This window comes from Euphorbia lathyris, chromosome 6 (assembly GCF_963576675.1).
Source record: "Euphorbia lathyris chromosome 6, ddEupLath1.1, whole genome shotgun sequence".
Lineage (NCBI taxonomy): Eukaryota > Viridiplantae > Streptophyta > Magnoliopsida > Malpighiales > Euphorbiaceae > Euphorbia > Euphorbia lathyris.
This window is the reverse complement of record NC_088915.1, coordinates 74,249,324-74,260,386: the sequence shown is the minus strand read 5'-3', so window position 1 is coordinate 74,260,386 and position 11,063 is coordinate 74,249,324.

The window sequence follows — 11,063 nt, the reverse complement described above, 5'->3', positions numbered from 1 at the left end:
CAAGGTAGAGCACAAACCCTTTACAAGGCAGTGAGTATGCAAGAGTACGTCCTCTATTCGTTTACTCAGCTCCTACTAAGTACTACAACCCAGCACTTAGATTTTTCTACCACTGAATGCTTACCCAAGCACTCAGCATACACTCTCAAATATTACAATTGATGAACACTTGTTCTCTTTTCAGTAAAGAACACTTTAGAAGATTACAAAGAATCACTCTAGCATTTACACAAAAAATAGAAGATTTGGTGTAAGATCTTTGTATTTGAGTGCTTTGAAGATTTCTCTCTTGGATTTTTCTTTTTGTAATTCGGCAAATGTCCAAGTGGAATCCTTGTCCATTTTATAGATGAATTCTGGAGATTAGACCGTTTGAATTTGGTATGTCCGTTGATTCCAAAACGGCTCTTTTAGTAGACAGCTTCTGGTCAGCTTCAGTTTTGCAGGCCAATCCTGTCATCTGTTTTCTTCAGGTGTCAACCTTGTCTTCTTCCTACAGACTTATCTTTTTGTGCCAGTTGTCTTTTACCAATAATCCAGTGACCCATGTTTCTTGGAATTAGTCTTCTGTGTATTTTCGAGGCTTCAATTATTGGTGCAAAAGATTGGCAGACTTTGTCCTTTAGTGAACGGATCCTTCATGCTATCCTGACTGTCACTCAGCTCCATTCGTTATCTTCGAATGTTCAACTTCCATGCTGAGTTCCTTCTTAGTCAGCTCCGTTCTTTTTATACAATTCTGAAGGAGTCTTCTAATTTAGTCAGCTTCGTTCTGGCAACTTTGAAGGAGACTTCTGATACTGAGTTCTACTCCACTCAGCTTCTATTCTTTCATGCTGAGTTCCGTTCCACTCAGCTTGGCTTATGCTGAATTTTATCCTGTCTAACTTTATATATATACTTTTGCACTCAATATTGAACAAACACATTAGTACAATTAAATCAAAGCATTTAAATTTAATTGCCTCTTAATCATGGATGATTTTGTCAAATCAAAATCTTGTGGAAAGGTGTTTCAACACAAATCTTTTTGCAGGAACACTTACACTCTGAACAGGAGAAATCAGAAGGATTCGAAGAAGACACGGTGACTCATTCAGTCATGTTTGCAAACCGGCGACCTCTTTTTGAACCTCTAAATAATGCACCGACAACAGTGATGAAACCATCCATAGAAGAACCGCCCATGCTAGAATTCAAACCACTCCCATCTCACCTTGAATACGCATTCCTGAATCCCCCAGATAAACTACCTGTTATCATCTCCTCCGCACTAACACCTGAACAAAAAAACAATTACTGACCATACTTCGCCAGAACAAGGAGGCCTTGGCATGGAAGATTTTTGATATCAAAGGGATCAGCCCAGCGGTATGCGTTCACCACATATTGATGGAAGAAGTTCACAGAGCTTCAGCACAACCACAGAGGCATTTAAACCCAAATATGAAGGAGGTGGTGAAGGCAGAAGTAATTAAATTACTGGATGCATGAATAATCTATCCCATATCAGACAGTGTATGAATGAGCCCGGTACAAGTTGTTCCCAAGAAGGGAGGCATGACTGTCATCACGAACGAGCGGAACGAACTAATCCCAACCAGAATAGTCACAGGCTGGAGAGTATGCATAGATTACCGGAAGCTAAATGAAGCAACTAGGAAAGATCACTTCCCGCTGCCCTTCATCGATCAAATGCTGGAAAGATTATCGGGGTACGCATTCTATTGCTTTCTTGATGGCTACTCAGGATATAATCAGATCGCAATACACCCACTTGATCAGGAAAAAGACCACCTTCACCTGCCCGTTCGGGACTTATGCATATCAGAGAATGCCATTCGGATTGTGCAACGCTCCAGCTACATTTCAAAGGTGTATGATGGCTATCTTTCATGATATGGTCGAGAGAACAATCGAGATATTCATGGATGATTTCTCGGTGTACGGAAAAACATTCACAACCTGTCTGAACAATCTAGAGGCTGTTCTAAAACGTTGTAAGGAGACCAGTCTTGTTCTCAACTGGGAGAAATGCCACTTTATGGTAAATGGAGGGATAGTCATGGGACACAAAATCTTAGAATAAGGACTCGAGGTTGATCGTGCAAAGGTAGAAGTCATCGAAAAGCTGCATGTTCCCGCCTCAGTCAAGGACGTGCGTAGTTTCTTGGGACATGCCGGTTTCTATTGGAGATTCATCAAAGACTTCTCCAAAATTGCACACTGCCCTACTCCACAAATATGTTGAGTTCAAGATCACGGAAAAATGCACACAAGCATTCGAACAATTGAAGACGAAGCTGGCGGAGGCTCCTATCCTGGTCGCGCCCAACTGGGAGCTACCCTTTGAATTGATGTGTGATGCAAGTGACACTTGCATTGGAGCTGTTCTGGGACAGCGGATTGACAAACACTTCAAGCCTATATACTACGCAACCAAGACTCTCATTGAAACCCAGCAGAATTATACCGTAACAGAGAAAGAACTCCTTGTCGTTGTATATGCTTTCGATAAATTTCGATCGTACCTTGTTCTTGCCAAAGTCATTGTTTTCACAAATCATTCTGCACTAAAGTACCTCCTTTCAAGATGCCAAGCCACGACTAATCAGATGGATTCTACTGCTTCAAGAATTCGATTTGGAGATTCGAGACAAAAAGGGATCAGAGAACCTTGTCGCATATCATTTGTCCAGATTAGAGTCGAACAAGCACGAAGAACAACATGACATCAAGGAAATGTTCCCGGACGAACAGTTGTGCAGCATTCATGTTAGAAACACTCCAGGGTTTGCAGACATAGCCAACTATTTAGTTCGAAGAATCATTCCGCACCAACTGACATATAATCAACGAAAGAAGTTTTTCTCGGACGTAAAATACTACCTATAGGAAGAACCATTCTTATTCAGAATTTGTGCAGACCAAATTGTCAGAAGATGTGTGTCACAAGAAGAATGCATGCTCATCCTCAACCACTGCCACAACAGGGAAGCAGGAGGACATTTCGCTGCCAATCGAACAACCGCAAAGGTATTAGAGGCAGGTTTTTACTGGCCAACTCTGTTCAAGGATGCTCACGGGTTTGTATCATCTTGTGACGAATGCCAACGAACAGGTAACATCTCGTCACGAAATGCCATGCCTTTGCAGAACATCATGGTATGTGAAATTTTTGATATTTGGGGAATCGATTTCATGGGGCCGTTCCCAACGTGTTATGGGAACAAGTACATACTTATGGCCATAGACTATGTGAGAAAATGGGTAGAAGCCATAGCCAGTCCGACAAATGATGCCCGAGTTGTTATCAAATTTTTGAAACAACTGTTCTCACGCTTTAGAGTACCTAGAGCAATCATAAGTGACCAAGGCACCCACTTTTGCAACTCACAATTTGAAAGGCTCTTAGGGAAATATGGTGTCACCCATAGGATAGCCACCCCATACCATCCGCAAACAAGCGGACAGCTAGAAATCTCGAACAAGGAAATAAAACGTATCCTAGAAAAGACCGTAGGCTGTTCCCATAAAGAGTGGGCGAACAAGCTGGACAATACCCTTTGGGCTTATCGAACAGCTTTTAAAACACCAATAGGCATGTCACCCTATAGGCTCCTCTTCGGTAAATCATGCCATCTGCCCGTCGAACTAGAAGACAAAGCCCTGTGGGCTTTGAAATTCCTGAATTTCGACGAACAGGCTATAGGAGACCATAGTAAGCTACAGTTAAGTGAGATGGATGAATTCCGCTTGTTCTCATACGAAAATGCCCTCATGTACAAGGAAAAAACCAAATGTTGGCATGACCAACACATTCAAACAAAAACCTTTGTGCCGGGTCAGAGGGTATTGCTTTACAATTCTTGTCTCAAACTGTTCCCCGGAAAACTCAAGTCTAGGTGGTCCGACCCTTTCACAGTCACTCAAGTGTTCCCTCATGGGGCGATCGAAATCTCCAATGCAGCACAGGAAAGGTTCAAAGTAAATGGACAAAAGCTTAAGCCCTACCTTGCCCCGGAGAACAACCATACGGAGAATCTCTGTATCCTGGAGGATCCTTGAACAAGCAGCCTCACTGGTGTCCTCTCCAAACACCAATTGGAGAACAACGTGTTCGTTTATGTTTTGTTGTGTTAATGTGTTAGTTTTCTTTTTATTTTTATTTCTATTATGCTAACAATAAATGAAGATATAGCGTGTAGAGCAGCCAACTGACATGCAGGTGGTACAAAGTCCATTCTGCCCTCCAAAGTCGAAAAAGGACCAATCAGTGCAAGGGGCAAGGAGGACAAAGAGAGCCGGAACAGTTATGATAGAAACTGCCCACTCCCCTCTTTCTTCGCGGAACCTTTCGACTTCCACTCCACCTACCCATTAAATACCCACATTTCCGGTGCTCCATCACCACATTTTCAAAACTTCCATTTTCTCATCTCCAAAAAATTTCCCCCATCACCACTCCTATCTGAAAATGCCGAGGAGCACAAGAACTGGTCTGGTGAAGAAAGAGAAGGGTACCCCCTCCGACACCAGCCTATCTTCTGATCAAGGCGAACGCCTGCGAAATCGGTTGGCCAGTTTAAAAAACCCTAAGGAGAAGGCGAGGTATGAACTGTTCAAAACCATGGAGTTTCAAGCCACTAGAATAGTTTGCTGGAAGAGCCTCCGCACCTTAAGACTGGAGGACGACGTTCGTGATTTGCTGGATGGAGCTGGGCTGCTCGAGTTCAGCAGCATCAATGAGCCAGCTTATAAAGAACTGACACTAGAATTTATGGCAACATTCTCGGCGGACACTAAAATCACCGACCCCGGTGACAAGATGAGGTACAAATTCCGTCTTATGGGTGTTGATATGTTCACCTCACTCAATACCTTTAACCTCTACCTGGGAGTGATGCGCCTCACGGCGTTCGGTACCGCAAAGCTCACTAAGGGATAAGTGTACCCCGTCGTTATCAAGTAATAAAATTCTGGAAAAGTCTAGGTATCGTCCACAGGATTTATTTCTGCAAGTATCGAGCTACTTGGTCTCAGGTGTTATCTAGGCTTTAGGGGTTTTGAGTTTGGTTTTTCTTAAGTTAATCTACTCCTAGGTTGAATTATACTACTCCTAGCTAAGTTATCTGATTCTAACTAAGTTATTCTACGCCTAATTAAGTTACTCTACCCCTAATTAAGTTAAACTACTCCTAGGTGATCTTTTACCAATGAAATTATCCGAAGGAACATGAAGGGATACGATGATAATGAAAATAGATTGTTTAGACAACGGAATTAAAACCTAATCTAAGTCACTTGTGTCCGAGGCGATTAACCCTACCTATCCTCCTGAGGTCCCTAGTTCGTGATTCCCTTGTAAGGCCGAAACTAGCTCTAAGGCTCAGCAATTTGGGCTTAATCTTCTATAGGGTCGTCAATCCTATAGGCACTGACTAGGTCAGATTTAGCTCGCAATATGTGCCAACTTAATTTTGGGATTATCGAATGAGTTAAACTAATCAGACAAAGCATAAGACAAAGATTAAAGCAATAAAACAGTTGAATAAACAAAACTATAATATATATCAAAGATGAAAGTATTATCACGAAGATACAATGAGCCTAGGATTCATAACATGGATCAGAGGCTAGACAGAATATAAAAGAAGAAAAATCCCTTTCAGGGAACCTATCTACCAATGCAGGCATCTTCCTAGGACTTAAGGATGGAGCTTGAGCAATCCTCGGTGAACGGAGCTTCGGAGGTGTCTTCAATGGAGGTTTGAAGGATATGGAGGAGGTGGAGAGGATTTCTCAAGGTGAAAGCTAAGAAAATTACAAAGATAAAAGATATCTAATTTACAATGGAAAAGTTCTATTTATAGTTGTAGCTCGGGCCCTCTTTTTGACCTATTTCGTATCCTTGTGCAGGTGGAAAGTCGTGGGACCGGTTGTGGAGTCGTGGGGTCAAAACTGACTTTTTTTTACCAATTCCCGCAGGTCAGCTCGCCCGAGCTGGCTTGGCCAGCTCGTCCGAGCTGGTCTATAATGGCCAGCTCTTCGTGAGCTGGCATGGCCAGCTCGCCCGAGCAGGCCCCTGTAGGCCTACTCGATGAGCTGGCATAGCCAGCTTGTCGCAAGCTGGCATGGCCTGCTCAGCGAGCTGGCATAGCCAGCTCGCCCGAGCAGGCCCCTTGAGGCCTGCTCGGCGAGCTGGCCTAAAAAGGCCAGTTCGACGAGCCGTTTTGCCCTGCACGCTTCCGCACGGTTGCTCGATGTTCCACGATGTAATTCTCGCCCGAATTTATCCCTGCGCATGCACGAAAACTCCAAATAACATTAGTCTCGAGGCTAAATTGACCCGCCAATCGCTCATTTTAAGCAAACGCTCCGTTTGGTGCGATTTTTGGCGGATCAATTAGCTATAAAAGATAACGGAATTATAACATACATGCCATTTTGGCCTTATTTGCCTAAAATGATCAGAAAATGAGCCTAAACAACAAAAAGTTAATAAAACATTTTCAATTCCTAACTAACTCACACAAAGGCATATAAATGCGAGAATTGCTCGCTTATTCATGAAATAACACTAAAAACCGTCCTAAAACCGTACCCAAAGATAGGGGTTTTTGACCCCTATCAAACCTCCTCGCACTTAAAACTTTACTTGTCCCCAAGTAAACTAAAAAACTAAACCCGCAATCACAAGCAAGCTAGAAAACCTCCCGGTTTGACTAGGTGCTTGACACAATTTCGAGCATATGTAATTACATGCATTCGGAAATACAAAGTAGAGACACAATATCCAAAAGCTGCATTTCAATTATCATAGGTCATATGTTTAAAGCAAAAGGACACATGTTCAATTAAACGAGCTTAAGGGGATAGCTAAATAAAACACCTCACTATAGGTAGTTCACTCGATTCACACAATTTTTGGTGGCTAAAGTGTTTACTCTCGGCTTATGTTCTTGCTTAGGATTGCGTTGACTTTGCACGTTCATCCGAGTTCCTCTACTATGCTATATGACTCCGATGATATAAAAAACAGCCTCGAATTGGGGTTGTAATGTGGTTAGAGGGTTAAAGGTACAACAAGGGTTAGGAGTTCTAGCGCTAGAAAAACAAAGTTTAAAGATGGCTTTAGCAAATTGTGAAGTGATTGACCTTTTTATTTACATATATATTTTCTTTCTTTTCTGAGACGTTCTAATTTTAAGAACTGGGAGATAGAGTTCTCCTTCTTTTGTTCGTCTCTTTTCTTTTCTTTTTCTCTTTTCTCTTTTTTTTTGGATAGTGATGCTCATTCACTTCTTAGCCTTTTGGCTTGCTACTATGATGCCATAAACAAAGATAAAGCGCTAGAAGAAAACAAAGGCTCAATGCGAGCTTTGCAAAAACTGGGTTAAGTAACAAACCAAGTGATGGTTTGCAAAAATTGGGTTAGGACGAAAGAAAAATCTACAAACTACAAAAATATAGGCTCAAAGGGGCTTCATAGAGTGGATGAAAAAGAGAAAATAAGGTAAAGAAAAGGGTTAATTCTAATGAGGCTGATTCATCGTTTATCATCTCAAATCATTGCATGTAGGTTCAACACAGTATTAGGTGCAAAATCTGTAATCTTTCCACAAGTCAATCAAGTGAGGAATTGAGCCAATACAATCGGACATTGTTTCTTTTTTTGAGAGGACCATCTTGAACAAGGAGTCCAGAACTTGTTTTGGATGCCTATTCGGACCTTAGGAAAGGAACTCAATACCAGCATGATTTGGGCATTAGGATATTCCCCAATAAACACATATGACCACCCTTCTCTCCTTACCATTAGAACAACCACTTGAGCCCAAAACTTTCCTTCGCTAAACCATCTTAAATGCCGCCAAACCATCCTCAATCTCAAAAGAACCCCGAGAGGACCGTCGAATCCATAAAGAAAGCTTGAGCCAAGAAAAACATCATTTAAAAGTTTGTTCTATTGAGAACTAAAATGAAAAGACAAGCCAACAAAGAAAGGAATCATTAGCTCTTGTCTAAAAAGCGTTCAACAGAACACAAGAACAATCTTGGAGATCGCACACCTCTGTTCTGGCTCAAAAACAAAAAAAAAGGCTCGACAGTCCTCATTAGCCAAAAATTGCCTTCACTACACACCCAATCACCCTAACCCCGCTACAACCCGCAAAAGTCCCAATGAGGGTGTAGGTTCCTATACGAAGTGTTAAAACAGATCGATTCTCAAGTTCAATGGACACACCTGTTCTTGCATTGGTTGCATGAGGGAAACAATCAATACCCCAAACACATTACCCTGGACTTGGTGATCAGGCTGCAAGTCAAACATGTTAAAATTTAGAATTCAACTGTAGGAGTGAACAAGGATAGTTGGAAACGATAAGGTTCTCTCTGATTACATATTTTCTCCTGCTATTGCAAATATTTCTAGCTGTTCTAACCTCCGTGAAAGTCAGTGCTGATATGAAGAGAGGGAACATCTCTATAAAGACAATGCTTGAGGACAAGCAACATATTGTTTTGGGGGTATTTTGATGAGTGAAAAATGTGTATAATATTTTGTAGCAATTTTAGGAATAAACAAACAATAATGCAATATATCGTTCTCATAATACATTGTTTTCGCAGATTGTTTGTGATAATGCAGTTGCCTGTTCGGTAGCAGAATCCACACGGTGAATAAGCAGGAAAGGACTGCGGACAAGCGAAGAACAATGAAGAGAACAAGAACTTATGGGAACAATTTGTACCCGAAGAACTTGATCAATCATCCTTAAATCATTGGAGACCTTTCCGGAAGAAGAATTAATGCTGGAGGCAGAACAACCATCCCTCATAGAAGAAATCATCAAACATGGGCGGACTGCTGTGCTGCAGACTGTTCTGGAACAGTCTGCCAGACCATATCTTTTTTATTTTATTATATCTTGAACAATCATTTCTGGACAATTTTGGGCTATTTAAGGAGCCCTCATTTTGTATGTTGATCATTCAGATTTTCGGATCTGAAGCTTAGATTGTATAACTTTGTTTTATGTGTTTTAATGCATTGTTGTTTTCCTCATTACACTCTTGTTTTATCTCGTTCAACCATGAGTGAGTAACTCACTAAACAGGTATGCAGCGGAGCAGAAACAGGTAAAAAGGGCAGGTTAATTCCTCTCTAAACTCATTAACTGTGTATGGCTTGGCTGTTCAATGAGTAATTAACGTTAAATATGAGTAGCTAACCTGTTTTCAAGCAGAGCAATCACGAGGAGACTCTCTTTGCAAAGCTGAACTTTCATTGCGCATATTTAATTATGACACGAAGACGTAATTAATTAAATGTTAAAGGTTTTAGTTGTTCTAACTAAATGCTTTCATGTTCTTAAAGCTTAGAAATAGATTAATTTCAAGGAGACTTATTTTAATTGTTTCTAAAGAACGTTGGGAACAATGGACACCTGACTCAACCGATTTTCGTGAAAGATACTTTAAGCCAAAGTTGTTCCTACTTAATGAACAATGAGAGGAGTGCCTGTTCTAAGACCGTTTTGTGTATGCTGTATACCTGTTATTTTCTCATCTAAAGTTCAATTCAATTCTTTGCTTGCTTTACGTTTTATATTGTATCAAACCACCTTCAAATCAACTTAAACTTTTGGTTACTTTTAAAACTTGGCTATACGTACTTTTATGGGAGTGTGAGTGTGCTTGTTCTATCATCGTGGAGATGATATCTACTTATCACTTTATTACTTGGACCTAGTGCACTTGCTAGGGTAACAATCATGATGAAACTAGGGGTATAAACTAGCCAAACCCTAGGTAGGCTCGGTATTGGCTTGTTAATATCTCGAGTCGAGCCCTCTCGAGTTCGAGCTTTGACAAGCTTTGATTGAGCCGAGTTTTGATCGAATCTGACCGAGCTTTGACCGAGTCGAGCTTTAACCGAATCTGACCGAGCCGAGCTTTTAACGAGCTTCTAACGAGCTCTCAACTCAATTTAATAGTAATCATACATTCTGATAAGAAAAAAAATTGAAAGGTACTAACAATAGCATAAATGGAGCCTCCAAACTGTTGAGTCACTACGGCGTATCGGTATCCATTTGAGGGACCAAAAGGTCCAAACCGTTGTAAAAAGGTTATTATCTCTCAACTCAATTTAATAGTAATCGTAGATTCTGATAACAAAACAAAATTGAAAGTCACTAACAATAGCATAAATGGAGCCTCCAAACAGTTGAATCACTACGGCGTATCGGTATCCGTTTGAGGGACCAAAAGGTCCAAACCGTTGTAAAAAGGTTAGTTTTACAATGCTAACATATTTTAGTCAAATAAAACTTTCATTTTTATATATTTAAAAATGATATGTGAGTCAATTTTTTAATCAAATAATGTTTAGTTAATTTTTAAAATTTGACCTTATATTTGAGATAATTTGCAAAGTCAATATTTTAGTCCATTTTCGCAAATCATAATAATAATGAGACTATAATGTTTGACAGGATTGGAAACGATACACCGCTTTTGATGTTGTAAATTGCATCCCATATAATAATAGAACATTTGACCATGATGAAACTGGGGGTATAAACTAGTTGAACCCTAGGTAGGCTCTGTATTGGCTCGTTAATATCTTGAGCCGAGCCCTCTCAAGCCGAGCTTTGATGAGCTTTGATCAAGCCAAATTTTGACCGAATCTGATCCAGCTTTGACCAAATTTGACCGAGTCGAGCTTTTAACGAGCTTCTAACGAGCTCTCTACTCAATTTAATAGTAATCATATATTCTGATAACAAAAAAATTGAAAGTCACTAACTATAGCATAAATGGAGGCTCCAAACCATTGAGTCACTACGGCGTATCGGTATCCGTTTGGGGGGCCAAAAATGTCCAAATCGTTGTAAAAGGATAAGTTTTACAGTGTTAACAAATTTTAGTCAAATAAAACTTTCATTTTCATTTAAAAATGATATGTGAGTCAATTTTTTAGTCAAATAATATTTAGTTAATTTTTAAAATTAGACCTTATATTCGAGATAATTTCTAAAGTCAATATTTTAGTC